A 20,640-nucleotide genomic window follows, 5' to 3' on the forward strand; every position below is an offset into this window, starting at 1 on the left:
CCCGGGCTGCTGCTGAGCTCGGGCCGTGGTGCTTTTTCCTGCGGGAGTTGGCTGGAAGTGTGGGCGGGCTCAGCGCCTCCTACACGAGCTTTAGGAACCTTGCCCTAGCTGTTTCCTCCCGACCTTGTTCCTGCCCCTGCCTTTGCCTGTCGTATATATCGCTACAAGGGAGGGTAATTGACGCCTTCTTGAGGTTTAGAGGTCGCCATTTTTGGTTTGTACCTTTGTCGTGATAGCAGGACGGGGATAATCACCTGGGACAGCAGTGCCCCTTACGTGCCCTGTTCGACCCCCAACGGGGGAGTTGGCAGCACAAGAACTTAGGGACAAGAAGGACCGGTTGTGCCTGTGAATTGGCAATTATTATAATTGAGCACTTACTATCTGCAGGAACTTTGCCAAGCCCCCCCACCTCCAAGAAATCTTTTAAAAAAGTTTTTTAAAATCCTCACCTGAGGATGTATCTTTTTTTTTCCATTGCTTTTCAGAGAGAGAAAAACATCATGTGAGAGAGGCACACTGCTTGGTTGCCTCCCACTCGCACTCCATCGGCATGGAGCTTGCAACTGAGGTACGTACCTTTCCTTGGCTGCAATCGAACCTGAGACCCTTCGGATCCCGGGCAGACGCTCTAACCAGTGAGCAAACCGGCTAGGGCGCCAAGAAGTCTTTTAATGGTTTAAAGGAGACATGTGAGGTGGGTGGAGGTGGAAGAGGGTATAGGGGGGATAAATGGTGATGGAAAAGAAAGAGTAAAGGAAACCTGTGAGAGAAAGAAGGTCCTAGCTAGTAAGTTTTTTTTGGGGGGGTTGTAGAAAAGAAAGCAAGAATTTATTGGCTACAGCAGAAGTGTACTTAGGCCGATGAAACAAGGAAGAGCATAGAAGTAACAGGAGAGCCTAGGCTGGGCTGCAGATGGAGATGACACACTTGATTATTTTTTTTAATCCTCCAAACCCTCAACCTGTGCTCTAACCATTAAACTGATTCTTTCAGCTCTTTCATCCTTCAAATGCTTGGTGAGAACTGCTGCATTTACCCGATGCTAGGTATGTAAACAAGACCTGGTTCCACCCGAAGTCCCTTTCTGGAGCCCAGGTCCACACTATTTTGGAGAAACATAAAGGAATGTAAAAAGGGCTGTGACTGCCAGCAGGAATGGGGAAGAGCTGCTTCCCAGCTGGATTAGTGCAGCAACCTGTCCTCCCAGTCTTTATATTTTCCCATCCTCCTCCCACCAAATTTCCAATCCACCCTTATACTGCCACCAATCCAAATTTGGAGAATCAAGCCCCTTCACCATTAGGCTCCAAGCCATCTTCCTAGTCTTACTTCCCGGCCACTGCATACCATTTTTTATTTTTGCATTTCTGTACATGTAAGACCCGGTTTAAATGTACATTCATTCAACAAATAGACTGCTTATTGTGTGTCAAACTTTTTGCTAGGTGCTGGGTTTCTATTAATAGATAAAACAGACAATGTATCCTTACAGTTTACATTCTGAAGTGGGAAACAGATTACTTGCAAGTACACAAAAATATAAAAAGAGAGAATACCAGAATAAACTAGATTTATCTAGCTGAGTGATGGAGGCCCCTGAACTATGAAACAGCTTACTCAAGGACCAAGATGGCCAGGTTGGCTGGAGATTAATGGGTGACAGGGAAAGTGGCAGGCAATGAAGTGGGACAGGCAGGCACAGGGGTCAGCTCAGGCAGGACCTTGTAGGCTATGTTGGGGACATAGGATTTCATTTATTGTGCAATGGAAAGCCATTGGAGGGTTAAGCAGAGTTCAGATGATTTGTTTTTAGATGACTGGTGGAGTCCCCAACAGACACAATTAACAGTGTCCATATGTATACTATACACCTGCTTCATATTATAGGATAAGCTGTTTACATGACTCCTCATGCAGCTTCTACTTTGTAGAGGTCAGGGACCTCCACATACTATAATATATTAAGGAAAGTTAAAGGCCTAACAATCTATATTTTTTGTTTAAAAAAATCTATATAATGTATACATACATAGAAAATAGTCTGGCCAGATGAACACTAAACTGTTAATAGTTTGAGGAAAGCATTCTTATAATTCTGTACTGTTTGATTTCTTTATAATTACCACATACCTTTTGTTTCTATATTTAAAATGAAGTATATGTGAATGATGACATTTAAAATTTTTTTTTCTATTACAGTTGACATTTAATATTATATTAGTTTCGCCTGGCTGGTCTGGCTCAGCGGTTGAGCATCAACCTATGACCCAGGAGGTTGTCATTGGATTCCAGGTCAGGGCACAGGCCCTGGTGATGAGAGTCATTGATCTGCTGCCTCCTGCACGCCCCCTACTGGGGATCCAAACTGCAATCTGGGCATGTTCCCTGACAGGGAATCCAGCAGTGACCTCCTGGATCATATGTCCATGCTCAACCGCTGAGCCTAAAAAATGAATTTACTGCATGTAAATTATACCTCAATAAACCTAACTTTAAAAAAATGAAATATGTGGGGAAAATATAGAAAGCAAGGACTATATTGTTAAAATATTTTAAATTACACGATAATCATTATGCTTTTTTTTTTTCTTTCCATTTTTCCATTATGCTATTTAAAAATTGGAACATTATAGGTCAATCTAAAGTCTTATGTGCCATGGCTCACCAGCCTGATCCCCTCTTTCTTTTTCAGAGGTAATCATTGATGTGTGTTCTTCCAGATCTTTTTTTAAAAAGTACACACAAATGTGGGGCTGTAGAAAACAACACTGGGTCTTAGAGAGCACATATGTGTGTGCTCTTTATCACATTAATGGTATCATTAGGCACCTGGTACCCTATTCAACACCTTTTTCACTCAATTATTTTTATATCTGTTGATAAAGATCTACTTAAATCTTTCCAAGTGTAGTATTGCTTTTTCCTTCGTTAATGGTATCATGCCGTACCTTATTCTGCACCTCTTGTCAGTGTTTGTTTTTAACCCTCACCTGAGGATTTATTCTTTTTTAAATTAATTGGGGGGGGGGCATGGCTATGTTGCCTTCCTTACGTGCCCCCACCCAGGGAGGACTGCAACCTAGGTATGTGCTCTGACCTGGAATCGAAACCTCAAACTTTTGGTGTACAGGACGATGCTCCAACCATCAGTTTTTTTGATGTCTACACTCCTTGAAAGGGCAGCAGACTGCATTCCACTTTATGACCACACCACATTCTGCTAATCCGTTGTAATGAGGAAAGACAGGCTGCTGGGTTTTTTGCTCTTACAATGATCCTGCGCCTTCAGTGCTCTAGTGCTGGGGCCGCTTGAAGGAGAGGCGCACGTTTGTGCATTTTCGATTTTAATCGGGTGGGATTCGTGTTTCCCCAAATGGGTAGCTACAGCCCCAGAGAAGAGGGTTTTCTCACACAGAAGGCGGCAGGAGCAACCCCCCACCACTGCGGCGGAGAAAGCTCCGTTCCCTCCCGCAACCCTTTTTCCCCGCCCCTTCCTCTGCGCCCCAAGATATCTTCCCAGCAAACACTGCGCTTATTTGCATATCATCTCATGTTCTTGCCTTTGCTTCTAAATAAAAATTAAAAGATAAATCATAGTCTCCTTGTGAAGAATTCCCTCTGACTCAGAAGGTCTTGAAATTTCCTCCTCGATTTCTGGAGCATGGAGCAGGAACTTGTATACACTTTTTTTTCACTTTTATCAAAATGGGGATTCGCCAACACTGCCACCCTGCTTCCCGGCCCTATCGGGCAAAAAGGGCTTCTGTCGTGTGTGGCACACATAGAGCAGCTCGATTGTTCTATGTGCGGAATCGACATCAAGAGATTTCGGAAGCATAATTTTTTGGCATTAGGGCAGCTAGTGATCGTTGGTCCTGGCGCCCGTGCTTTGAAGTACAAAAGGAGAAAAAGGGAAGTTTATGTCTTCGGAATGCTTTTTTTTTTTGAGTGGAGGACGTTTGATAACGTTTTTGTGTGAAACTGTAGTTTTTTTCTAGTTTAGACGAGGAAGACAAGTTAAACAAGGGGTGTTTCATAGAGGCCGAATGGGTGTACCTACATCTGCTAGATGCTTACCACTAAACTTGACGGGGTCAACTAAGGCTGGTTTGGTAAGGTTTGTTCATTTTTCAGCAGAACACTTATCTCTTCCCCAAAGCTGACTAGGTATTTATGTAATTTTTGTTTTTTAAAAAAGTAAAGGCAGTTGGGCTAGCCTGGCTGGGCTGGGCGGTTGAGCAATCGACCTAGGAGCCAGAAGACCCCGGTTCCCTTCCGGGTCAGGACACATGCCGGTTTTCAGGTTTTTAGGGCTCCAACCGGAGTGAGGGGCGTGCATGGGGCGGTTGATCAGTGACTGTCATCATTGATGATTCTCTCTCCCTCACCCTTCCTCTTTCTGAAATCAATAAAGACATATTAAAAAGAAAAAAAGAGGCAATAGTTTAAAAACACCAGTTAAGTAGCACTCTCTTACTGCTGGTAGAACTTTTCCGTTTTTGTTTTTTAAATACACCTTTGTTGATTTCAGAGAGAGGAAAGGAGAGAGAGAGAAACATCAATGATGAGAGTCATTGATCCACTGCCTCCTGCACGTCCCCAACTGGGGATCGAGCCCACAACCTGGGCATGTGCCCTGACTGGGAATCAAACCGTGACCTCCTGGTTCATAGGTCCATGTTCAACCACTGAACCACGCTAGCCAGCTAGACAACCTTTCTGGACAGCAATTCAGCAACAGATATTCCATCTCCTAAGAATGCATCCTCCTATGTAAGATTATGTTTAAGAGATTTAGTGGTAAGGGTTCATTCATTCTAAGAGTAAATGTATACTGTACTCCAATGAACTCAGTGCCTGACTTCATAAGGCTTAAATTTAGTGAAGGAAAGAATATCAAAGGGAGGACAACATTGAATTGGGCTAGGAGTGGGATGTCTGGGAAAGCTTTCCTGAGGCAAAGAGTTTGAAGCTAAAACCTAAAGAATAAATAGAAGACAGCCAGGCAAAGTGGGAGGGAAGAGCTGTTTAAGTAAAGGCAAAACCTTGAAGGTGGAGAATGTGCTGGGGTCCAAAAAAGGCCAAGATGGCCAGAGTGAAACTATTGGGTTGGCAAGACACAGGGAAGCCTGAAGACTCCACTGAGGCCTGGTCTTAGGCCTGGGGTGTTCATTGCTATGTTTTTTATAAAGCAAAAGAAATGAAAAATTACCTACCCCAGGTATCAGCAAACTTTTTCTATGAAGAGCCAGATAGTACTGTATATATTTTAGGTTTTGTGGCAAGATAGTTTTTGCTAGCCACTCAACTCTACTGTTGCAAAGCAGCAAAAGATGATATATAAACAATTGAGCACAGCTGTGTTCCAATAAAACTTTATGGACACTGAAATTTAAATTTCATATAATTGTCACATGTCATGAAATAGTATTGTTTTTACTTTTTTATATAGAATTTGTACAATCTATTTCTCTTTATTTGCATATTTCGCCTTTTTACAGGCTAAATTCAGCTGATATTATCAAAATTATTTCTACCAAATAAGAAAAATTTTAAATCGTAAACACATAAGAAAACAAATTAAAAAGGATGGTGAAAATAAGTCACTTCTCTCATTAGGAACAGTGTCTGTATAATAATATGATTTGGAAGAGAATTTCCTTATAGATCAGGCACATGTTTCCATACCTTTATTCCTGCCAGTTTTACTTCATTCCAGTCAGTCCTGCCTCCTAAGAAGGATGAAAGGGATGTTGGTCTTTTTTTTTTTTTTTTTAATATATCTTTATTGATTTCAGAGAGAGGAAAGGAGAGGGAGAGAGAGAGAGATAGAAACATCAATGATGATAGAGTCATTAATCGAGCCCACAACCCGGGCATGTGCCCTGACCGGGAATCGAACCCTGATCTCCTGGATCCTAGGTCGACTTTCAACTGCTGAGCTACGCCAGCCGGGCAGGGATGTTGGTCTTGATGGAAATCTGTTCTTACAGATACTGCTGGTACCTGTTCCGGACCAGGAGTTAAGGGGGCCACCAACCTCAATAGGGCCAGGGAAGCGGGGCCTGATTCAGCAGCGCCAACTAGTGGCTGGAAGCAGAGGAGGTAGGATGCAGAGATGCCAGGCCAGGTGGGCCCTGTCAGGGGAGAGCAGCAGCTTTGTGTGAAAACTTTTTTAAAATTTTATTTTATTAGGGGAAATCTTACATAACAATGAAATGCTGCCCTCTCTGACCCTATCTTAATTCTAATCTTCATTTCTCCCATGGACTTCAGACAAATAGCTCCTGCTATAGATATGATAATTATTAGAGAAATTCTGCTAGAGGCTTGAAGGGTTTTTTGTTTTTTTAAAATGTCTTTATTGATTTTATTATTTATTTATTTTTAAAAAATATATCTTTATTGATTTCAGAGAGGAAAGGAGGGGGAGAGAAAGAGAGATAGAAACATCAATGATGAGCGAGTCATTGATCGGCTGCCTAGCCCGCAACCTGGGCATGTGCCCTGACTGGGAATCGAACCCCGATTGCCTGGATCCTAGGTCGATGCTCAACCTCTGAGCCACACCCGGCCGGGCTCTTTATTGATTTTAATTTAGAGAGAGAAACATCTATGAGAGAGAAACATTGATCAGCTGCCTCCTGCACTCCCTCTACTGGGGATCTAGCTCAAAACTGGGGCATGTACCCTGACCAGTAATTGATCTGTGACCTCCCGGTTCATGGGGCCACGCTCAACCACTGAGCATCCTTGGCCGGGTGAGGCTTGAGCTTTGGGCAAAGATTTGTAGGAGCCTCCAGACCAGACGCAGCTTAGCAGGGGGACAATGGACTGGGAAAAATGAGATTTAAAGATTTCCTGCTCTTCCTTGGATTCCTGTTGACACCTAGATGTTCGAGGTCTTCACACACTTCTTGCCCCACCTATTCTCCCTTCCCTTGACATAAAAGAAGCCTGAATTTTGGGCTCTCCTAAGATGGATTTGAGAAAACTCTAAAGCCCCCCATCTTCTTGAGCTGGTACCTTCTCGATCAGTAAAATTCTGACATTTTGAATATTGGCCTTTGAAGCATTGGGCATATGTACCTTGAACCAGTAACACTTACGTGTAGAGACCAGAATAGCAAGGGTGGTGTAGAGAGAGAAGCTATGAGGAGTCCAGTGTTTATTTACAACTTATCTTCTTTTTTTAAATCCTCACCTGAGGATATTTTTTCCCATTGCTTTTCAGAGAGAGTGTAAGGGAGAGGGAGGAGGGAGGAGGGAGGAGGGAGGGGGAGAGGGAAAGGGAGAGGGAGAGACATCGATGTGTCTGATCGGTTGCCTCCCGCTCTCACCCCGGCTGGGGTGGAGCCTGCAACCAAGGTACATGTCCTTTCCCAGAATCGAACCCGGGACCCTTCAGTCCTCAGGCTGACACTCTAACCATTGAGGTAAACCAGCTAGGGCTACAACTTACTTTTTTTTTTTTTTTAAATACATCTTTATTGATTTCAGAGCGAGGAAGGGAGGAGAGAGATACATAGAAACACCAATGATAAGCGAGTCATTGATCTGCTGCCTCCTGCACACCTCTCACTGGGGATTGAGCCCACAACCCGGGCATGTACCCTGAGTGGGAATTGAACAAAGATGTCCTGGATCATAAGGTCAATGCTCAACAGCTGAGCTATGTCAGCTGAGCTACAACTTATCTTCTTGATGGGAGGATGGGGAGCAAAGCCGGTAGCAACTGCTACAAGGGGTGTCCCACTTTACTGAGTCAGTCTGAGGTATGGGGGTGTGTGGCACAGCAAGGTTAAGCAGTGAGTTGCACCCTCTCCACATCTGAGTCTAAGCCCAAGGTGGGGACCTCTTGTTCTCTGTGATTTCCCTCCTTACTGTGGATCCTACTTGCATCTGGGTGGTACAGAAGGTGGAGCCTTCTCTGGGGATGCAGGCAGAGCAGAGGATGAGAAAAGGCTTTCTACCAAGCCAGCAGTACCTCTCTACTCACATCCCAACACCATGGGAGACCAGGCCAGCCCCAGGGCTTTGCTTATGACAGTGATGGGCCTCAGGTCACCAAGTTTCAGGACCTACCCTACATGTTTCACTCTCCTTTCGATTCTCTTTTCTGAAATCGCTCTACAAGCACCTGGGACTTGGCTGAAGATCTAGTTCTAGGGCTGTAGAAGGTCTCTACACCTCAGCCTCCTGACCCAGAAGGCAAAAGTATTCTTTTGATTTTTTTTTTCTGCTAACCATTTAAAAATGTGAAAACCATTCTTAGATTCTCAGGCAACAACCAGGGAGCTATAGTTTACTGGCCTCTGGCCTACAAATTCAAAAGCAAGAAGAGCCTAGTCAAAGCAACTATGACTGGACTGTTTTATAAGGCAGGTGGGTGGTGCCGGTTAGAATATTAATAGTGATACCAGCTGGCATTTCTTGAGTGCTTACTACATTCCGGACATTATTCTAAGTCCTTTTGTGTATTCTAAGTCCTCATTAACTCTTTTTTAAGAGAGAGTGGAAGAGGAAGGGAGAGAGAGGAACATTGATGTGAGAGAGACATATCGATTGGTTGCCTCCCACACATACCCCAACTGGAGTGGGGATTAGGCCTGCAGCTGAGGTATGTGCCCTTGGACTGACCCTTCAGTCCGTGGGTCAACACTCTAACCACTGAGCCAAACCGGCTAGGGCCTCATTTACTCTTCATAACCCCATGAGGTATCATCACCATTTTCCTTTTACAGATTAAGAAACTGAGGCAGAGCCCCAGCCAGTTTGGCTCAGTGGCTAGAGTGCCAGCCTGTGGACTAAAGGGTCCCAGGTTAGATTCTGACCAAGGGCACGTATCTCGGTTGCAGGCTCAATCCCCAGCCCTGGTTGGGGCATGTGTGGCAGGCAACCAATCAATGTGTCTCTCTATTGATGTTTCTCTCTCTCTCTCTCTCCCCTTTCTACGCTCTCTGAAAAGCAATGGAAAAAATAACCTCAGGTAAGGATTAAAAAAATGAAATAAATAAAAATAAAAAAGAAACTGAGGTGGAGACAGAAACTGATCTAAGGTCACAGAGCCAGCAAGACCTGCATCTTGTCCTCTCTGACTCCAAAACCAGAAAGTCAGACTTTTATTTTGGTCCTGGTGATGGACAGTGGTGGAGGGTAGGGCTGGGGTCGAGGAGGTGATTCACTTGACTGTGTCTAGATTCATCTCGGACTTTTTTCCTTGCACCCACTTCTTTTTTCTCTCTTTGCCTCCTTTTCTGACTCACCCCCCATCTGTTAGTGGCTTCTCGATCCTGAGACTGTGATGCAGAGGGTGGGGTAAACTGTGGAGGATGGGAAGGTAGGCCCTCAAGTGCAAGCAGTCCTTAATAAATATTTTTTGATTGCTCTATATGTGCCAGGCAATGTTTAGGGGCTGGAGTACTGCTGTGAATAAAACAGACCTTGTACCTTCTCTCAAGGATATATCATTGCAGAGTGTATACGTGTGTTGAGGTGGGGGACGAGGGGTAGAGAGGAAGAGAGGGTAGAAAGGGAGGGGAAATTGGGGAGGAGAGGCGGGGAGATACAGACAAGGAACAAGATAGGTCAGGTGTCAATAAGGATTATAAAGGAGAGAGTGACTGGGAGGGAACACATTGGAGACGTGAGAACAGACAAGGCTTGGCTCAGGATCCCAGACCTAGAGGATGAGAAAGAGCCAGCTGAAAATCTGGAAGAAGAGCATTCCAGGATTCCACGGGGAAATGGCAAGGCAAAGGCCATGAAATCTACGTTTTTCAGGAACTTGGAGAGGGCTAGAGAGGCTGGGGCAGAGAGACAGAAAGAAAAGGAGTCAAGAGAAGATCCCAGCGCCAGCTCATGTAGGGTCATGTAAACCATGATGAGTTCAAGGTTAATTCTAAGAAATGAGGCCATTGGAGGAATTAAGAATGAAGACTGGAAGGCAGCGTGATAGGAAGCGGGGAGAGCAATTAGGAAATTCTGGCTCTCATGTAACAGAGGCAGGTGATGATGGCTGTTCATCAAGTGGGGATTCAGAGAGGGGTGGTATTAGAAGGGTCTCAGGAGATGACTGAGTGATGAAGGTGACTGTCTCTGAGGTAGAAGAGACAAGAGGAGAAGGAGGTTTGCGGGAGAGGGTCTAAGGAAAGGTAGGGATAGAAATTATGAATTCAGTTGTGGACATGTTGAGTTTGCAGTCAGTGGCTGGCCAGGCACTGGCAACACTGTTCTAGGCTAGAAGTAGATACCTTGTAGGAGAGACCAGAGGCTGCCACTTGAGGACCCACAGGCCACACTTCTTCACAGATGGATAATGTAGAGCCCAGAGAGGCTTGAGCCTTTTTTTCTTTCTTTAATTGGTTATCAATATTTACAAATCCAGAGATAAACTAACTCAGGGTTTCTACTTCCTCCCCCAAATTGGATGCTCTGGCCAACTGGGCCAACATCCTAGGAAGGCCATGGTAGGCTGGTAGAGGAGCTGCTGCCCTCCAGATGGGGAATGAACCCAATGGCTGGTCTGACCCCAGCAGGACTGCTGCAGATTCTACTCAAGGCCTGGTCCTGGCAACACTGGAGTTTCAGACTCTGGCATGGGCAGAAGGTGGCACCCCAGAAGAGGAAAAATTTGACCTGGCACAGAGCCTGGACTTTGGACAAACCCACTGGGAGTGGAAGCTCCGCAGCTTCTCAGCCATGTAACTCAGGGTGTGCCACTTAATTTCACTGAGCCTGTCTTGCCTCTTCCAGAAAATGGGGATAACACTCCCTACCCAGAAAGCAAATTCCCTACCTGGAATTTCATCTATGGGAAAACTCCTAGCACATGACAGAGAAGGGGCTCAAGCAATGTTAGTTTCTTTTCCCTTTAATCCGATGAGTAGCTGGTCTCAGGAAATCACAATGATTAGGCCATAGTACCCGCTCTACCACTTACCAACTATGCAAGCTCAGTTTTCCTATCTGTAAGACGGAGATACTACTAGTACTACCTGTGGGGTTTAAATAAGTTATGTGTTTTCCAGTTTTTTTCTTGTGATTGATTTCTAGTTTCATACCATTATTAAATAAGTTAATATAGCCGTATGGCTCAATGGTTGAACATCAACCTATGAACAAGCAGGTCATGGTTTGATTCCAGGTCAGGGAACATGCCCCCGTTCGGCTCTATCTCCAGTAGGGGGCATGCAGGAGGCAGCCAATCAATGATTGTCTCTCATCACTGATGTTTCGCTCTCTCTCTCCCTTTCTTCTCTCTGAAATCAACAAAAACATATTTAATAATAAAAAAAGGTTAACATAAAGTGTTTAAAATGGCCTTGCAGCCTTGGCTGGGTAGCTCAGTTGGTTGGAATAGCACTCCATACACCAAAGGTTGCAGGTTTGATTCCTGGTCAGGGCACATACCTAGGCTACAGGTTCGACTTCTGGTCAGGGTGCATACAGGAGGCAACTGATTAATGTTTCTCTCTCACATTGATGTTTCTCTCTCTCTCCCTTCCTCGCTCTAAAATCATTAACAATATATCCTCGGGTGATTAAAAAATTTAAAAAAATTAAAAATGGCATGGCACTCAGTGCTAGCCATTATTATTGTTGCTGCTGTTACTATTACTTAGCATGGAATAAATATACCCAAGAGCCAGCAGAGCCATGGCTTTTACACCTGGCTGGCCATCAGAGTCATCTAGGGACATTTTAGAAAATATTAATGTCTGGGCTCTACCCTCAGAGATCCCGACAGAATTCATCTGGGGTGGGACCCTGGTAGGATGTTTTATAATATCTCCCCAGTAATTCTATATGTAGCCACAGATAGAAGGTCCATAGTGGAGGGGTCATTAGGAGAATGGGCTCTAAGTAGAACTGCCTATGTTCAAATCCAATCAAGCCAATAAACAGATGTATGAACCTGGGAAAGTTCTTAACCTCTCACGTTAAAATGGGCTAAGAAGCCCGGCTGGCGTGGCTCAGCGGTTGAGCATCGACCTACGATACAGGAGACTGCGGTTCAATTCCCAGTTAGGACACATGCCCGGGTTTCGGGGTAGATCCCCAGTAGGGGGTGTGCAGGAGGCATCCGATCAATGATTCTCTCATCATTGATGTTTCTATCTCTCCCTCTCCCTTCCTCTCTCTGAAATCAATAAAGACATATTAAAAAAATAAAAATTTAAAAATAAAATAAAATGGGCTAATAACAGGACCTGGAGTTTGTATAAATCTAAAGTGCTTAGAGCAATGCCTGGCAGCCAGCAAGCTCTCAGCAGACCTGGGCATCACTACCCTTTAGTTTCTCTGCTATTTCTTTTTTTTTTTTTTTAATATCTTTATTGATTTCAGAGAGAGGAAAGGAGAGGGAGAGAGAGAGATAGAAACATCAATGATGAGAGAGTCACTGATCGAGCCCGCAACCTGGGCATGTGCCCTGACCGGGAATCGAACCCTGATCGCCTGGATCCCAGGTCGACACTCAACCGCTGAGCCACGCCCTGCCGGGCTCTCTGCTATTTCTAAACTTTAGCCACTGTGGGCCTATGCCCAGCTCAGACCCAGAATCTCCCCAAGGGGGGCCTGGATGCCTTGAGCATCCCACATTGGGGCCTCTCCTAACCCTCCCAGCTGCCCCCCAAATTATTTTTGGCTCTTCCATTGTTCAGCTTTTTGTTTTTTAATATGTTTTCATTGATTTCAGAGAGAGGGAGAGAGAGAGAGAGATAGAAACATCAATGATGAGTCATTGATCGGCTGCCTCCTGCACACCCCCAACTGGGGATCCAGCCTGAAACCTGGGCATGTGCCCTGACTGGGAATCAAACCACAATATCCTGGATCACAGGTTGATGCTTCACCACTGAGCCATGCTTTTTTATTCACCCAATATAAACAGTATTATTTTCCAAACAAAATTTGTCTGCTCAGATATCAGAGAGACTCCAAGAGTGCTAGAGGGTAGGATAGAGCCAGAACGGCGATTCAACTGTGTCTCATATTTTAAAAAAAAGTAGAAGCAGAAAATGACAAATTTTCTCCAATGCTTATGACACAGTGTTTAGTAGAGAAAAAAGTGTAATACGGGAATTGTACTTTCAAAATAATTCATCCAGGTAAAGGGAAAAAATGCAGAGAAAAAAAGATTGAAAGGAAATATGCCAGATGTTAAATAAAAGTTTTTTTTCTCTGCTTCTCCATCCTTTCATACACTTTATCATTTTCTACAGTGAACATATAATTAACAGGAAAAACAATTACATGAAAAAAAATTAAAAAGACTTTACATGACTTTCTCTCTTAAAATAATCATTTTATTGCTTTGTCTTAGTTCCTCCTATCAAAAAAATTTAAAGAATTGTCTCCACTCGCTGCTCCTGCCACTTCCCTTCACTTGATGCACCACAGTCTGGCCTCCTCCCCCACCTCCAAGGTGACCACCCTGGGAGGATCAGGATGCCTATTAGTTGCCAAATCCAGTGGCTTGTTTTTCCTCACTGGATCTTTGCAATATTTGACATTGTTGGTATGTACTATCCCCTTTCTGGAAACTCCCTGACTGCTGAGTTTCCTTTCTCCCCTCTGTTCAGGGTCCTAACCTTTCTCACCTCTTCTGGTTGGTCTCTGCAGGTTCCTCAAGGCCTAATGTCCCCCAGGTTTGGGCCTCTAGCCCCCTCCCTCTGCACACTCTTCTAGGGTGACCTTATCCACTCATGTCCTCTGTGGTTCCATCCCAAATTCCAGGGCTGGCCTCTTGCTGGGGACAAGTCAATCCAACTTCTTTCTGAACACCTTCATTTGAATGTTCTTCAAACACCTCAGATTTAACAAGTCCAAAGGAACTAATCATTTCTACTTTCCCTTAATCCCTAACCAACTCTTTCTGCTTGTCCCTTTCTCTTTTTCGCCCCCCTCCTCCCTCACATTCAGTTAGTCACTAACACCTGTTGCTTCCAATTTGGAACTGTGTCTAGAGTACATCAACACTGCTGTTTTGGTTCTGCTCTGCATGGCCTTCTCTCTCTTGCCTGGATGATCACGGCAGTTTCCCCCACAGCTTTCTTTTCCTGGTCTTTCTCCTCTCTAGTCCATATCTTATAATTTTTCTGATCTTTCATTCGATCAAATATTAGCTGCGTACTACGGATGAGGTCTTTGCCCTAAAATAATCCCAGTACCTCAAATGAACATAACAGGTTCCTCGATGGAGATTACTAGAGATTACTCTAGGTGCTTAGGATGAATAGCATTTTGGGGTGGGGTAGATAGGGTTGCTGAGTACTGGGAAATTACTACAGTGGCCCAGGCAAGTCCTGTGGGCTGTGGCTGGGTGTTAGTGCAGTCGGAGGGGACTTAAACCTCCCTTGGGTCCCCACACTCTGCAGGATGGCTCCTTACTCCTTATGACAACCATTTGGTTCTAGCCTCCCTCTTCAGTCCTATCTCCCATCATTTCTCACTTTGTTTCTGCACGTTATACTTTTTTGAATGCTCTTCCCTACTGTTCCCTTTGATGAACTCCTATTCATCCTTGAGATCAGGCTCAAATACCCCCTTTTCTGTGAAGCCTTTCAGTAATTCTCCAGGGAGAGTCCTTTGGACATTTTCAGTGCTTTGTTTATAACTCTACGATAACACCTATCACATTGTCCTATCCTGTAGGTTTACAATTCTGTCTCTGTAGAAGGTGGACTAAGAGCTTATGAAAGGCTGGAACAGGGCTTGGTAAATGTTCAGATTGTTTGATGCACAATCAAAAGATATAAATGGCCCCACTAGAAATAGTTCACATGGGTCAAGAGTCCAGTCATGACCCATTATATTCAGAATCATCTGCTAATGTGTAAGTCCTTGATCATAACAACAGACACTAACATGGGTACTAAGTCTCCTCATTTGATCCTGGAAACAGCCCTGAGAGGTGGGTACGGTGGGAAAATCATCTCTATTTTACAGATGAAGAAATCAAGGCTTAGAGGGTGGCTTGGCAAAGATCCATCGGCTGCTAAAGCCTAGCCTAGAATCCAGCTCGTCTGACCCCCCCTCCCCCAATTCAGTTCTATTATTTACTCCTGGGCTGCCCCACGTCCTTGAATCAAGAATTTATAAAACTCCCTGTCACCTCTTCAAGGGAGAGGGAATAGAGGAGGCAAGATGGGGAAGCAGTTCTCCTTCCCCCTCAAAAAAGTGACTGCACACCACTGCCTCATTTGTTCTTAATGACAGCAACCATTTCAGTGGTTATAAAGGTGGATTCTGGAGAAAGAGTGAGCCTATGTTTAGATCCTAGTTGTGCCACTTACAGGTTATATGACCTTGAGGGATTAACTTCTTTTGGCTTCCTATGTATCTGTAAAATGGGAGGAAAAAGAAGCTTAGTAGAGTTGCCATGAGAGTTATGACAAAAGCATCCTCCCCAAGACCCAGTCATATAGAAAGGTCTTAATACTTGCTAATTACTATTACTGGCCCCAGGAACTTTCCTGATCACTTTTCACATATCCTCTCTTAACACTCACAACCACCTCATGCCTTATGTGGAATAGAGGTTTAGAGGTGTTAAATAACTCCCACAAAGAAGTTAACACTTGAACTTAGAACCTCACAGCCAGGAAAGCTTAGCAAACATGCATGGGTCAGAGAACTTAAGCAGCTTGCTGAAATACTCGTGACCAACTACTGCTCTGTACTCAACCAGATCTTTTGATTCCAAATTGATAGTTGGCTCATAACTTCTGGAGGTCTAGTAAGATGCAAGCTTTAGAAAACAGGATTTGGAAGGTAAAAGGGGCAGAGTCCTCCAGAGGAGTAGAGAGACCTGCCTTTGCCCCCCATTGAGGATGAAGTGCTTCTTTAATTTAGGCCTCACTTTTTCCTCATCCATGAAATGGGGGAAGAAGAGTTATTAGGGTCCCTAGCGTCCTTTCCAACACAAACTTTCCAGAAGAGAAAACCCCTGTTCAGATAAAGGCTCACGCAAATCCCACCGGCTGAGGTTCATCCTCCGCGGGATCGACAATAGGGACGCGTCCCCTTTAAGGAGCCAGCTCGCCGGCGGCGGCGGCCGGAAGTGTTGAAGTCCGGCCTAGCGGCGGCGGTGGCGGTAGCAGCCGTGGCGGCTTTTGCGCATGCTCCGTCGCCCGCCCGCCCTGGCCGCTCGCCGCCCGCCCGCCCGACGGAGACGGTGAGGAGGGGGAGGGGTGGGCGCGCGGGCGCGGGCGCGGGGTGGGGTGGGGGCGGGGGGGCGGGCGCGGGGGCCGCGCGGCGGCCGGCGAGGGCGGGCGGGCGCACAGGGGGCGGGGGGCTGCTGCCTCCGCGGGCGCCTCCCCACGCCCTGTGCGTGCCGCCGCCGCCGCCGGGGAGCGAGCGGACGTCGCGGCGCCGCGGGGGGGTGGGGGGACGCTGCCGCTGGGTCCGCCCGAGCAGCCGGGCCGCCCCCAGCGCGGCCGGCGGTGCCGCCGGAGCTCGGCGCCTGGCCGAGGGCGGTGGGGGCTGGAGAACCAGGCAGTGGGGGGCCCCGGAGCCCCCGGACTGAGGGGCCCGGAAGTCCTCGGTCGAGGGGCCTGAGCGACTCCGGACTGAGAGGCCCGGACGTCCAGGACCCTGGCGAGGGGTCCAGGGATCCTGGGGTATCCCCAGAGGCGGGGTCGAGGGAGCACCAGGCCTTTCGATGAACACCTGGGGCGAGGCCTGGGTGGTGCTGCGTGTGGGGGTTGCAGGAGTGGGCGAAAGGTGAGGGAAGCCTGGATGCCGCCCCGGGAGGAGACCCTCGGAGCCTTGGCGGGAGAGGAAGAGCAGAGAGTGGGTTCTGCTGAGGAAAGGAGAGTCCGGGCTTCACCTGAGGGGCGCGTTAGAGGCCTCGGTCATTCAGTCCAGGGCAAAAGAGTCAGATGCTTTTCCAAAGGCGTGGTGGACTGGTCTGGGTGGTGGGAGCAGGGGACAAGGAAGAAGAGCTCCAAGGAAAGCGAGCAAGTCCCCTGCCTTCCCATAGGTGAGGGGGCGGTAGGAACACACCTCAGAGCCTCCTGAAGTAGGAATAAGAAGGGTCCAAATCTGTGAGGAAATGAGAGATTGGAGTACCTCCTGACACATACTTAGAGAAGGGGGTAATGGGCTATGTCAGGGGGCGGGGAACGCCAGGTTTCTCAGGACCGGAGAGAAGATACTTGAGGGGAAGAAGTTCAGAGTACCCCTACTTTCTGAAATGCCAGGGGAATTGGTCAGGTGTCTTCTAATTGAGGGGCAGAATCTGACCTGAGGGTCCAGATTAAGGTGTGTCAAGCCTTGACCAAAGGATCAGGGGAAGGCTTGGCTATCTCAGTAGCTGAAGGAGGCCTGAATTACCCTCTCAAGATGAAAGAAATATCAAAACCACTTTATAGCTGATAGAAAGGGGGCTTTGATTGGTGTCTATTTAGGAGAACCAGGAAGTGGGGTTTTTCTCAGCCTGGAGGATTAGAGAAAGGGACGAACAGATAATTCTACATAGAGGGATTCTTTTCTCCCCCCACCTCTTGTGTTTGCTCATGGTTACTAAAGTGCTTTCTTTGGATTTTTTCATTAAACGTTTGGACAGTCTCCCCTAATTTGTTAACCTTTTATCAATTATATGTAGTGTCTACTGACTTGATGACTATTTCATTAGTTGACCATTCATATTTACCTCAACAAACAAATCCAGCAGCTAACTTACACAACTTCCTTGGTTAGTTTGAATGCTATTTTGGTCTTGTCCTAAGCAGAAGTCCCCTAGACTCTAGCAGGATGACTCTTCAAAGAATGCTTTTATCCCCTTGCTTCCTCAAACTCCTACATAGTGATCTCCAAATAATAGTGACTTATCCTGAACTTCATTTGCTCTGGCTGTCTCCCTCATAGTGGGGAGACACTATGTGTTGGCTTCAATTACATCTGGTAGCACTCTGTATCACCTACTAAATACATGAGAAGGAATAAAGGGAAAAAAGGAGTTTTTGCCTCAAGTTTTAACTTGGAAATTTTTTTTTTTTAGATACATTTTTATTGATTTCAGAGGGAGGAAGAGAGGGAGAGAGAGAGAGAAACTGGTGATGAGAGAGTCACTGATTGGCTGCCTCCTGCACACACCCTGCCGGGATGGAACTCACAACCCAGGCACATGCCCCCACCTTGCCCCTACCCGGAATCAAACCAAGATCTCCTGGATCATAGGTTGATGCTCCATCTCTGAGCCACGCCCGGACGGGTGGACATTTCTTAAGAATAGACTACACAGTCTACAAAAATTACAGTGTGCAATACATAAATACATTTTGGGGTTAGAAAATTTCAGGATATCTGGTATTTCTATTATTGCTTATCAACTACCAACTCTCATGTGACACTCATGCTTACCCCTTGCCATGTTTTAAACATTAATTTTCAGGCCAAAAAATGGAACTTAATCCAGAGTAGGTCAGATATCATTTGTTTAGTTTTCCAATAGCCTATGTATGCAGTCATGAATTTACTTTCAAGGTGTCTTTTTTGTCTTGGAAAGTAATTTTTAACTTTTCACATAAATTTGACATCTTTTCTTTATGTGTGTTCAGGAATTACAGGGGGTATTGTGTGATTCCACAATGAATACTCTAAGGCCTTTTCCATAAAATACCCAAAGGATCACTAACTGACTCTCTTGCCTCGGGAGTTTTTGTTGATAAAAACAAGAGCTACTTTTCAGTTTATACTCAGCTCAAAGAGATGACCTTGCAGTTAGCCAGTGTAGTCCAGAAGAGGTGGTTTCGGGTTACTTGCTAGGAATATGGTATTTAGGGTAATAAGAGAGTCAACTCAAACTGGCTTCTTTAGATAATGCCATGTTGATTGAATCAGACCTGTGTCTCTGACTGACACTTTGTGGATAATTATAATTATTCTTTTTGATAAACTCTCAGAAAGTTAGAGAAGCAGCCAGAACATTCCTCCTGGGTGCCAAGGTGTGGGGAGGGGTAAGGAATAAAATATGAGTTTCTATTGAGGAACGTATTAATCAAGTTGTTAGTCAACCATGTATTCAGTGTTGTAGAGAGGACTCAACCATAGGGTAGACGGTTGAAACTAGAAGCATTCTTCTAATTCTGCTTCTCTAACCCGTTAATTCACCTAAACTAGCAATTTAAAAAAATTTAAATCACCTTTTTGTGATAATAAATTCCCTAAGTTTGTACATGCTAAGGTATTACATCTTTTAAATTCATTAAATGTGTAATAGTAACAGAATAGTGCTTGACAATGCACGTGTTCAACAAATGTTAGCTTCAATTATTTTAACTTACCCTACTTTTGGGGGGGGGGGGGGTTAATCCTCACCTGAGGATATTTTTTCCCATTGATTTTTAGAGAGAGTGGAAGGGAGGGAGGGAGGGAAAGGGAAAGGGGGAGAGAGAGAAAGAGAAAGAAACGTCGATGTGAGAGAGACATATCCATTGGTTGCCTCCTGTACCCCCTTCCCCAACTAGGACCAAAGATTGAACCTGCAACCCAGGTACATGCCCTTGACCAGGAATTGAACCCGAGACCCTCCAGTGTGTGGGTCGATGCTCTAACTACTGAGCAACACTGGCCAGGGTGAATTTATCCTACATTTTTATAGTTTAAACTGTGATGATATCTATTGGTTCAATTATGTGTATACGTCATCACATCCCTTTTTGGCTTTTTCCAGACTCACAGGGCCTAATTGTTTTGGTTCAGCTGCCAGAAGCCAGCCAAACCAGTCCATTGATTATCTTCTTTTTTCTTCCTAGTTTTAAACCTTTAATTTATAGAAGTTCAGATTGTGTACTATTTCATCTTGCAATTAATTTTTTCCTCTAGTATGTAACTGTCATGCATCTCTTTCCCTTGTGTAATTCCTTAAGAGCAGATACTGTCCCTTTTCGAACCCAAGGAGCCTAACGCTATGCCTCATGTGGAATAGAAACTCAGTAAATATTTGAGAAGTAGCCATAATGATGGGCAATAAGCCAGGCAGCTTAGCCTAGCAGCCTAAGCAAATTTATATCCCCTAAGTTAGAAATGCAGAATATTCTAGAAGTCTTTTAGGGTAAGGTGAATCATTACACAAAAACTTATTACATACCTGTTACGTGCCAGATATCCTTAGAAAGTTTTAGGTAGGAGTTTTGTAGATAGAAGTTTGATATTTGAAAACTATTATATTCCTGTGCTGTTAGGCACAGGGAAACTGTTAAAAAAGAAAAGCAATCCTTGCTTGCTCTTCCAGGATGTCTGGTGGGGAGAGGCTGACGAAGTAGGATGATGGTTGTGACAAGGGTGCTGCAGGCACTGAGGGAGCAAGAACACAAGCTCAAATCTAGTCAAGTCACCAAAAGCCTCCCCAAGGAAGTGATGTTTTAAATAAGTCACAAAAATTTAGCAGTGACTAGCCAAAGAGGAAGGAAAAAAAGAACTCCAGGTAGAAGAAACAAGTGTGAAGGTTTAGGTGAGAAAATATGGTATGTTTGAGAGACTGGGAAAAATTCAATGATAGGAACCCACATTGTGAGAGGAAGAACTATGAGAAATGAGGCCAGCAGGATGGGCAGAGGACAGATTTGGAGGGTTTTATAAGCCATGTTAAGGTGTTTGCACATTATTCTAATAGCAAAGGGAATCCAC

General features: G+C 45.2%; 1 protein-coding gene across 5 annotated transcripts in view; it reads left to right on the forward strand.

Annotated features, from left to right (window-relative positions):
- The window catches only part of GMEB1 (glucocorticoid modulatory element binding protein 1), a 72,189-nt gene that overhangs the window by 28,173 nt on the left and 23,376 nt on the right, over positions 1-20,640 (forward strand). The window contains exon 1 of one of the 5 annotated variants that reach the window (XM_081145411.1): positions 1,028-1,049. The exons of 2 other annotated variants lie outside the window; for them this stretch is intronic. The gene's annotated coding sequence lies outside the window, so the exon portion shown is untranslated. Of the gene's footprint in view, positions 1-1,027; positions 1,050-16,081; positions 16,184-20,640 lie in introns of those variants that run through there. 2 more of the 5 variants (XM_081145412.1, XM_081145408.1) reach the window with 2 other exon arrangements.

Source organism: Miniopterus schreibersii (genome assembly GCF_964146895.1).
Source record: "Miniopterus schreibersii genome assembly, chromosome: 8".
NCBI classification, from domain to species: domain Eukaryota; kingdom Metazoa; phylum Chordata; class Mammalia; order Chiroptera; family Miniopteridae; genus Miniopterus; species Miniopterus schreibersii.